This window comes from Geospiza fortis, unplaced genomic scaffold (genome assembly GCF_000277835.1).
Source record: "Geospiza fortis unplaced genomic scaffold, GeoFor_1.0 scaffold192, whole genome shotgun sequence".
NCBI lineage: Eukaryota > Metazoa > Chordata > Aves > Passeriformes > Thraupidae > Geospiza > Geospiza fortis.
Genome location: NW_005054315.1, coordinates 6414184 through 6425517, shown reverse-complemented (window position 1 = coordinate 6425517; position 11334 = coordinate 6414184).

Here is an 11334-nt window from a genome sequence, read left to right as displayed (position 1 = left end):
AGTCTAAGGATAAAAGAAGGGCAAGTATTCAATAAAGAAAGAGAACATGAACATGAGCATTAACAGAATAAACCTGACCTATTTAGTGCGCTTAACCCTCCGCAATTTTTCAAACTTGGATTATTTATTAGCAAGTGAAACTCAAGATTTTTGGGTGGTTCTCACAATTTAGACAACAAAAAGCTGCAATTTAACTGCATGAAAGTTTTTTAGTTATTTGTGGGTTAAGTTGGAGTTTTTTGCCTCTGAAATGGTGATGAAGGCTCTGTGCAGCATTAGGGTCTGATGCTTTATGGGTGACATACTCCTCTGTGTTAAATGGCTCAATTAGTGAGTCCCATCAGTCTTGCCAAACCTATACTTTATTGTGGAAGGGACAATGCCAAACTGCCCCAGCCTTACAGGCCCTATTGCATCAAACAGATAGCCAGGACGCATGAATATGAGGAGAAAAAGCCTGGGGTTTTCACCACTGCCTGATAGCAAGAAGCTTAGAGTAGGTACAAGGAGCACATTACGAGAAGCTGATCTCTGGAGGACTCACCTGCTCATCTGGAAGGAAGGGACTGCCAAACAGCCATGGCCACGAGGGGTTAAACAAGACAGGGCAACACGGGGCAAAGTGACAATGATGCCAATCCTCACAAAACTAACCTGGAAACCTAACAATGAGATTCAGTTTTTCAATGACTGCTAGCCAGAGTCCTTCATTGCAGCAGAAAGCTAGATGAAGAAATCTAGCTGATTAAAATTAGCTGACATAACTGTGCAGCTCATCCTCTGAGGTCAGTGTATGAACTACCATGTTTGTTTTTCAGCAGAACAAAATTAGAGTGCTGCTTTTGATGCCAGTTCACTGGTAAACAAGATATAGGCAAACAAGACAAATGAGAAGTCCAGGTGGTGTTTGGGTGTAGGTGTGTTTTGGATAGTTCTAGAGTACAAACTTCCTGCAGTTACCAAGCCTACTAGGGAACATATACAGAGAGGCTTCTTCTGTTTGGAGGCAGACTAATGAAGGGCTGTTGCCTGCTTCTGTAATTTACAGAACTGTTCAAAATACTCATAATGGAACAGTTTTGTGATTTTGGCAATCATTCAATATTCAATATAGAATTCTTTTTCCTTTAATGCCAATCTTTTTTCTTTTGTTTTGTTTTTTTAAGGTTAAACTTAGTTATAAAATGTTAATATATTTACCTTATTAAGGTAACCTGTTTAAATATGCTCTCTAGAATGAAATTGAGCAGAAAAAAAAAAGAAGTAAAAAAAGGGAAAAAAGTATAAAAAAGGGACAATTTGTTCACTTCATTTTTTGTGAAAAACATTTTTTGCCAGACTTCTTAGAAAGTGCACTGGACACTAGTCAAACAAATGCTCATATACGTCTTCATATTATTAAATGCATATAAATTTATCAAAGAAAGTATTCTTGTAAATCATCAATTTTCATCAAATTTTCAACCATATCATTAACAGTATTTTCCTATACCATGTATGAAATGCCTGTATCTCAGAATGTCACACAGAATTTTTTGTTTGTAATAAGTGTTTGTAATATAAATCTACAAATTTTTAAATGTCTAAAGGGGCGATGATTTCATTAAGGACTGCACCAAACTGCCCATTGACTCTATTTACAGAACACTAACTCTATAGAACCCTGTATCTGTGGGATGAAATGCTGCAAAGAAGGCAGATTTAATTGTCTTTTTTTTTTCAGTGTTGACTGTTTACTTTCTGTTCACTGAAGCTCAGAGTAGTTAGCAGTCTATGTAAATATGCATTTATTCCAAAGCTCATATTTAATACAGTTAAAAAAACCCCAATCTGCATCTGCAGTATATTCAGTAGAAAGTAGTGCTATCGAACAGTAGCATGGTAAATAATGATATTCAAGAATTTTTCCCCAGCTATCAATTTTTAAGAAAAGAGAAAGGAAATCCATAAATTGTGCTAGTGACAAAACAATATGCAGTCATTTCAGGGGGGAGGGTCTCTTTATTAGAAAGAAACATACTTTAATTAGAAGAAATATGTTAATTTCAATAGCATATTCTTCATATCTCTGCCCCTAAAAATCTTTGCACACACCTACATTCTTTTTATGGACAGTACAAAGGAGGATAATAGATGCCTATAAAAGTAACTAGTGAAATTCTGCATTAGGATAATCTGTCACCCATTTCCATTTTTTCTGAAGAAAGCAAGCATAATCAAAAGCCTAAATGACAAAGAGTTGACAGTAAGATTCTGTAGTAAATGATTCCAGAGTCGCTGGCCTGCGGAGATGCTGAAGAAGTCCCCAGCAGACCTGATTAATTCCAGTTTCTCCAGCTGCCAGGGGAGCAGAGGCTAAGCAGTTTCACAGAGAGGAGCCTATTACCACTACTAGGCTGAAATAGATCTAATCAACTCACAGCCGCTCAAAAGAAAACTTTACAGGTTTAGCTCACTAAGGCAGCGCTTTAAAATGATGACTACAAAGGATCATGGGAGTCTGAAAGCATTTAGTCTTTATTGCAGCTCAAGGAAATTTTCTGCTGTGGTTAGGCCATGCTAATTTACTGAACATGACAATGCCTCCCAGATTGTATGACATCATTTCAATAATGGCTCTCATCCTCTTAGTTAAATATTTCTACTACTACTTTTTAAATTCTTAATACTTCATTTATTGGAATACCATCTATCTTAGGATTAATTGGGTTTATCCTTCCAAATCTATGGGCTAGCCTGCTTTATCATTCAGTTTGAATGATGATGCTGCATAATTTGCCATGGCACTGTCAGAAAATTGTATTTATATTAATTTGTTTTTATTATTTTCATAGAATGAACCTCTAGAAGTATTCTGTACTTCAGCTGTAAATTTTATATCAATTGTGCACTGCTTCAAACAGTGCACAAGCATCACAGTTAATAATTTGAGTTATTTTAAGGAAAAAATTTCAACAGCAGGAGTATTACTTATTTTGACTGACAACAATTACACATTCAAAACAAAAAGCCTTCAAAACTTTTATTTATTTTTTTCATTTTTTTGTTTGTTGCTGAGGTTTTTTTTAAAGATCTCCAGTCCCCGGGGAGAATGTTAAACAATGAAATACAGATGTAAATTTTTAGATTAAGAAAATAATTCCATCAACTCTTTCTCAGTATTCAATTGAAAATCCTTCTTTAACAGAAAAAGTCTGCTTTTTTAAAAACAATCAATGTTTAGAAACTCCAAGCATGAGTTGTTGTGTGATACAAAGCTCTAAAGCTGTAATGCAATACGGGCACAGTTCGCAATGCAGCTCTCTAATGACAGCTAGTACATAATTATTTGATCAGTCTACCAAGTGATTTAAGGAAGAAGCACACAGCAGAATGGCATTTGGCAAAAGTAAGTTACTTGTGACCCTGATGAGGAAGAGGGAGCAGTGAAAAAGTGCCGTGAATCATGCTGTGGAGGCTGGCTTCCAGGGCTGGGAGCTGAGAGGTCGCTGGAAGCTGCCACTGGCCTAAACAGAGCCCAGCTCACTCTGCCCCTCCCGGGTTTGCAGCTGCCCTGTGCTTGGCTGCTTTTGTGAAAGGAGCTGCACATTTGCAATTCGTGGCACAGTGGAAAAGTGCTGTGTGTTGGGAATAACACCATTTGCATGCATTTTAGTGTGAGGTTAAAATGCAATGGAGACTGAGCTCGTGTGTCCCAGGAACACAATGGCTGAGGTTTAACATCCCACACTGGAAAAGGTCCCTGGGAAAAATGCTAGAGGCAGAACTAAACTTGTCTGTTTTACAACACTTCTTTCATACATAATACATATCTGATGTGTCTTTCAACCAGTATAAAAAATCCAACATTCTTCTATCTACTTCCAGGTCTTTTTTATTGCAAACATAGAACTTCTGAAAGTTAACTAGAGAAATAAAAAAGCAGTCTTCAATAACCAGTGATCCACTGCTCAATAGATATATGAGGAATCGACAAAAAGGGAGAGAGAAGGATTCATTCCATACAGTTTCTTGCACATCTTTTGAAAATATTTTAATAAATTACTAGAAAATTAGGATCGGATACTGGTTTAAGGTAGCAGTTTAAGTAATTTCTGGAATAGAAGGAAAAAACCCCAAAGTTTCCCTTATCACTCATTCTTCATCCCATAACTTTTCTGGAAATTGGTGAGAAAAGTATGTTTTACTGGACATTCTGGGCACTGAGCTGCAGAGGAAATGTGAGACAAGACAAGAATACATTTTTTCAGAGTCCAGAAAAGTTGAAATGAGAAATGTTGGAGCACTGAGAATACCAAAGGGTGAGCTGTCTATCTGTAATTTGGAGAAAGCAAAGTAATTTAGCCAGGAGTGAGAACTGCAAGGCTTTCAATGTCCTCAGCTGAGTCGGTTGACCTGGGTCAGTGCACTGTAAAAGCTGGAATGAACAAGAACAAACAATGGGAGACACAAGGCAGGAAGAGGTTTGGGATCTACACTGAACAAGAATTTCCAGCATTCATGAATGAAAATAAACACAGTGAGATGAAAATATTACCCACCTGAAAAGCCTGTCTTTGAAGCTGCTGAGGTTGTGAGAGTGTTAAAACAGTGGGGATAAGAGTTAGTATGGATTCTCCCTGTTCTACTTCAATCAAGAAACAGATAATAATTGGGAACATGACTATTGTTTTTGCACTGTATGAATCCTTGCTGATGGTTAATTTTTTTTCCTAATTTGTTAATTGATACAGGCCTTCTCTGAGTTCTCTGAGAAGCAATTCCAGTTGAAGCTACAGAGTCAAGAAAATGCTTTGAGAATTCATATTTTTCTTTTATTAGTGGCCTCTCAAAAGCACATATTGCTGAATTAGATTACTAACATAATATTTCTCCTGTCTGGGAAGGGCTGTTCCTTCTCTGCTCACTGGAGAGCTGTAACTGAAGGGGATCAATACTCCTCATGCTGCTCATACATGAACACTCTCAAGTAAAGATTAGTGTGTTTTGGACCACAACACTCCAAAGATTTCCATCTATTTCTAGCATTGCAGCTGTCATTCTCTTGCTCCCTGATTTTAAAGGTCTAAGTTGAAGTTCATTAATGTCAACAGAAGGTTTCCCATTCATTTTAATGGCCTTTGATCAGGCCTCAGAGAGAACTATCACCAAAGGACTTGGTGCTGGCTTAGAGAAAATATGGGCAGGGGATGTTGCCACAAGAGAGTTGTCTATTTGAGAACACCTTGTGTCATCTCCTTTTCTACTAAAGCATGTGAACTACAATGAGGAGAAGAAAATATTAAAAAACTTCCAATTTGCTACTGCTCAAGTTGATAACTGGTCAAGGTGCTGGAAAGGCAGCAGGTCCCCAGGATGGGGGAGGCTGAAGGGGTGGGACCTCTCAGCCAGGAACCATCCCACCTTGGTCATGCCAGCTCAGATCTGAAGCTGACCTTGGAGGACAAACCCCAAGAGGAGGGATGCCCACAGAGTGTGTGGTCGGCTAGGAAGCACCGTGCCCGTTCTTGATACTCTCTGCAGAGCGACACCTTGTTTATTATGCGTGTTGTGATGTTGCTAACGTGTATCCAGTGTCTCCAATCAATGTCATACATAGCACAATAGCTCGTGAAGCAATAGAGCTGTCAACAGAGGAAGTGGTAATGGACCACAATGGGAATTTCAATGCACAACAGGATCCATTACTGGAATGGTAATGGCCAGGATGAAGGTGGAACAACAAATGTCAAACACAAATAGATGTGGGCACGTGTGTGTGTGTACACATTTATATTTACATAACACTCATAAATACTTTTGTGTCCATAATATGTTTATACATGTATACATACACATATATATAGATTCTCAAAATATTCTGTGCCTTGTTTATTAGGTGCATGTTAGTTTACCTTGGCCAGTGAATTTTATTCTATGGATTTTGGTTTTTTTTCCCTGACAATGTTATGATATCATCTGTGAATATGTACATGATCTGTTATAAGCTGTGAAGATTTTGATGGGCTTTTAAGGGATTGGTCTGGATATATGAGAGCAGGGGAAATGCTGAAGGAGGGAAATGTAGGAAATGAGCATTATGAAAATAAAAAGTAAAACATGGCAAAGAAATTCTCACAGAAAATATGTTCTAAATGGAATGTGGATGACCAATTCAAAAGTTCTTTTCCTAGTATATGTAAGATATATTAGAAAATGTCTTGCTTCTCTTTTCTTTTAGTGCCCCTTATGTACACTTCCAACAGAGAATAATACAATAATGTATCTACCATCCATCTGTCAAGGTTCTTATACTGGCACCTATGATTGTTGAATCAGAATACTAATACATAATAGAAAATTATGCTTTTCCCACAGAATCACTCAAAACACCACAAAATAAAGTTTTCTATCACCCTTGCCAATCCTATTTGATTTTATCTTTGTCTGTATCTTCTCTGTAAGTTAAATTTTTGTATACTGATTTCACACTATTTAATACATACATTAAACATTTTTTCAAGCTGCTATTATGAACACGTTCTTTTGGTACTAATTGCACATGATAAACACATTAGATGAGATAACACTATATAGCCTTGTTATATTACGTTTCGTTTTGACACCACTCACAGCACAATAAACACAAAGTGTTTAAGACATTCAGAAAATCTAGGTGCTGCACAAAGTGTTACCAGACAATGCAAAGGTTGTCCTTTTCCATGTAAGGCTCCAGAGCTGAACCTGAGAGCATGGGAAGGGATTTCTGTATGAGCATTACGTCTCCATACAGGTTCTGCAGTCTTTCAAGAGGCTGTAAAATAAAGCCAAAATAGATACCAGAAGCAAATCTTGGGCCTGTTTCAAAAGGCACTCTCCACTGGTTAATGCTGTCTCACCAATGAAGCTCAAGCTAATATACCAATTTGTGTCATTACAGATCACAAGCAATTTTCACAAGACTGTGGGTGTTAATTCCTTTCTCCTGGTTAAGATCCTTGAGCAATTATAGAATGCCTGCTTAACTTCTGCAGCTTCAGCTCTCTAATGTGCTCTTCTCTCTTTCTTATCCTCCAGTCTGTGCTGCTGAAACCTGCCAGACACTGTGAGGCTTCGCAATTTATCACAATGCTTCACCACCATGTACATGGTTTAAACGCAAATATTGTGCATTACTGCAAAGAATATCACTTTTATGATTCACCCCCTAGTTACCAGGTGAAGGACTATAAAATTTTGTAAATCTTATAAGGACTTGAGTGGGAAAATTCAGTCCTTTACAAGGAATAATAAACACACTTAGATGCTATGGACTTTAAATCCTGTCCTTAAGAACATAAATCATGGGTCGGTCTCAAGTTAAGCTGAGGAATATTGTCAAGTTTTGAAAGAGAAGTAAAAGATAAAAAGTATCTGAGTACAATACATGTATTTAGACCTCATGATGCTGTTGCATTTCTGGTTTACTCTCAGTTTGCTGTTTCTGTTCCCAGTTTTCAACATTTCCCTGGTTACAATGGAATATCACGACAAATGCTAGCTAGCAATTGCCACTTTTTTCTTCTTTCTTTTTCATTTGTAAAAAATGAGAGCAAGAAAATCAAATTAAGAAAATATGGTGTCTTGGAAAAGCCGCTTAATTTTGGAAAACCCATTAGAATAAGTTTGTCTAGATTAAATACAGTTCTGCCCTAGAAGAAAACATAGAAGTCCATTTGTTTGCCAGCTGAACACGCATAAATAGGAAAGCCAGGAATTATAACAGCCAGCAAAAAAACTCCCAATACCTAAAGCCAGCCAGCAGCAACAGAGGTCTCCAAGTAGCCTTTGTAGTCTTTGTTTCTTTTGTACCATAGAGAAAGAGCTGACATATGGCTCTGTCAAATGGCAGATCTGCTAATCAGAGCCCTCACAACCTCTGCATGTTATGGTAGAGGAGGATGACAAATTTGGTTGTTAGAGGGAATCGTATCAACATGGTAGACATATTTATGTTAGGCTTTCTACTCAGTCTCACACATAATGGATTTACTGAAGTAGAGCAATAGGAAGTACCTGTGATCCACCTTGGATAGATTCAAAGTACTTAACCGATCTCACAAATATTGCTGTAAATGGTGTGCTTCTATCAAAGTCTCACAAAGATAAGCTGTGACCATTTACTATTTAGCATCTTATCAACTACTGAGGAGAAAACATGGACCGGTGATTGACAAAGTTTGCAGATTACACGAAGATTGGAGGAGAGGTAAATGATGATAAGAGTACAGCATTATTCCTTACAGAGATTAGAACCCCTTGGGAAACCAAACCCCAGTTCAAACGAAATACATTTTACCGCTGCATACCTCTGTGAAGAAAGAAGTTTGGGTGTGATTTTGGGATGGGGAATTCTGTTCTGAGAAGCAATGACATCAAAAAATACTCTGTCCACAGTGAGAAATCACTAGACAGCAACTTTCCCACACAGCAGTGTGGTTAGAAGTCTTAATAAATAAACAAGAAATCACCTCTACTAAGTATTAAACAAGATCACTGCAAGTAATCATTGACAAAGCTGTGAACAGCTCCATAGCCAAAACCTGGGCTGTTTTGAGTAGTCACAAGTGATGTGATATGTTTCTATCTGCAAAGTATCATCAGAAATTAAGTTTTCCTATGGAAATACTCAGGACCAAGAGTTTGGAGTGCACACTGTGAAAATTCACTGAAACAGGTGTTGGTCTGAAGACCATGCCTGTTCCTCTTCTCCTCCAGAACTTGCTCTCCCAACACCTTATTAGATAATCAATGCAAAAGGAAGGTAAAGGCAGAAGGGATTTAATTTTTCAAAAGCATATAGATAGTCACATAATATTTGCACTATTTTCCCCTCTTGATTAAAAAGTTAGTGAACAAAACTTCATCTTCTCAACTACAGCTAGATACTTAAGTCGCTTTGCAAAGATAAAGCGAGAATCATTCTATTTATTTCAGGTATTAAATGTCTATCACTTTGATAACTAAGCACCTAGCTGAATATTATACTTCACAATATTGAAAGAACATAGAAATGTTGCGACACAATCTGTCTGTATTTACTCTATGGCAGCTTAATCACTGATTAAATACTAGTAACAATATGAAGATTGACACATGAGCCACGGGAGAAAGAAAAGTTAACTGCACAAAGGTGAATTGCTCTAACTGAAAATGGTTTCTGTCCTATTTACAGCATGAGCTTCATCAAGGAAACCAGCCTTCTTTTTTGAGTTGTCCCTTTAAACTCCACAGAACAGATCAAGTGGGGAGGGTGAGCCGTGATTTTGTTGCAGTACCTCTGCTGGCAGCCAGAAAATCAGATGTTATGCTTCAAAGTACTACCCAATATTAAAAATTAGAGTTCTGAGTGGAAAGAAGATGATACTTAGCCAAAAGTTGAAGGCTTAACTTTTACTGTCTCTGAGTTTACATTATTGGAAAGACATGGGGTTTTCATGAAGCCTTGCAAATTCTGTCAAAACAATGCACACCAGGATTTTGGACTCCATCTTCACACAGTGCAAGTCATAAATAAAGCAAATTATTTTCCACAAAATGCCCACTATTTAAATCTGATCAATGAATCTGATAAAGATCTAAAATACTAAAATGTGGATTTATGATTCGCCATAGGAAAAAGAAAAACATATTACTAACTTTAGATTTACTCTGTCTTCTATGAATGCTGACAAAAGTGCAGGTTGGTGTCATCATCCTAGAATTGATGTTGCTAGGAATTTCTGGAAGGTTAAAGGGGCAGATAAGTATATAAATAAATGCAGAGTTTCAGGGCAGGAATAGAACCAAATTAAGTTGTTCTGAAAATTAACCAATAATTTTCAACAGATCAAGTTCTTCTGTGATATACATTTAAGAATTAAACTTAAATTAGCTCTTTAAAGTGGCCATGTGACTTAATTATTCAAAATGTACACAAATTTAATGAGTTTTTAAATATTAAAACTATTCTCTATTGTCACCACTGTGAGCTCTTAATTTACAGAGCAATTAAGTCAGGACCCTCATTTATCAGTACATGTGCGTTTGTTGAAAACATAGTCAGTTTTTATTAATTGATGCTATAGAAATACTGAGGTAAAATTAATGTGTGTGCTTCAGAGGTCATGCTGGCGATAGTAGGTAGCTAGCAAGGAGCAAGACGTGAGAGAAATAAGTAACTGCTGTTCCCTGATTACACTAGAGATAGCTGAAATATTAAGTGGCACAATGGGCACTATGCTTAGCCAAAATGCTTGCAAACAAATGCCCCCTGAGTTTTCTCTGGCAAGCATCTGTCATGGCAGTAGCTGTGAAATAGGGAAACTTCAAAGCTTTAGTTTCTGATTATTAGCAGTGTGTGTAGTGTAATGTTACATTTTTATGTAAACTCAGCGTTGATGAGCTGAGAGGGTAGAATTAAAAAAATACTTCAGCTTGCCTTTGTTCTTTGGGACATGGTTGACAGGAATGTTATCAGGCAGGAGTCTCCCAAGTGTCTATCAACTGGTGAATTACAGGGAGTATGGGGCCAAATTTGCAAAAGAATCAGGTGAATAGTTACAGAATTGGAACACACTTTTTAATACATTTTCCCTGCCCCCACCAGTACATCTACAAAAGCTCTGTGATGGCACAAAAAGTGTCTGGAAAGTAGGTTAGGCATAAATATGAGCATAGGCTGGGAGCTCAGAGATTTTGGGAGAGCACTGGTGGGCCATGGAGTGTCACCCCCTTTGTCACTTGCACTGCTGGAATACCCTGAGGTCATCCCTTACATCTCCTCTACTGCCCCAGTACTCTTTGACCAGTAAATAATAGTTTGTGATAGAGACACTCAAAATAAAAAAAAAATAAGATTGAAAAAAAACAGGTGAACCCATATAATTATAGAATTGTTAAGGCTGTAAATCCAGTCAGGCCCTCCTGCTTTTGGTGGTTGTGTATGATACATAAACTTTAAAATTTGATATTTAAAATTGTATACAATGCTGTTATTGAGAGCATCTTCCATGGGCCCTAAAGGAAATTCAGAGTGGAAGGCTTGTGTTTCCTCTGATACCTTTCTCATGGAAAAGCAGAGTCTTCAGCTGGATAACCACTACTCAGGTGCCATCCTGTCCTGTGCTCCATGACTGTATCACACCTTCTTCATTAGTCTGTGTGAAAAGGTGGGAGAGGTGGGAAACTTACACTTCCTTAAGACCTCTGGTTAGGACAGACTTTTTCTGCAAATCCTGGCAGCTCATTGAAAAACTTCTGGTCTTCTTTTTGATTGTGAAAAAATTTCAATAGATCAGAGAGACACAATTTACCTTTTAAGAAACTATGCAATTT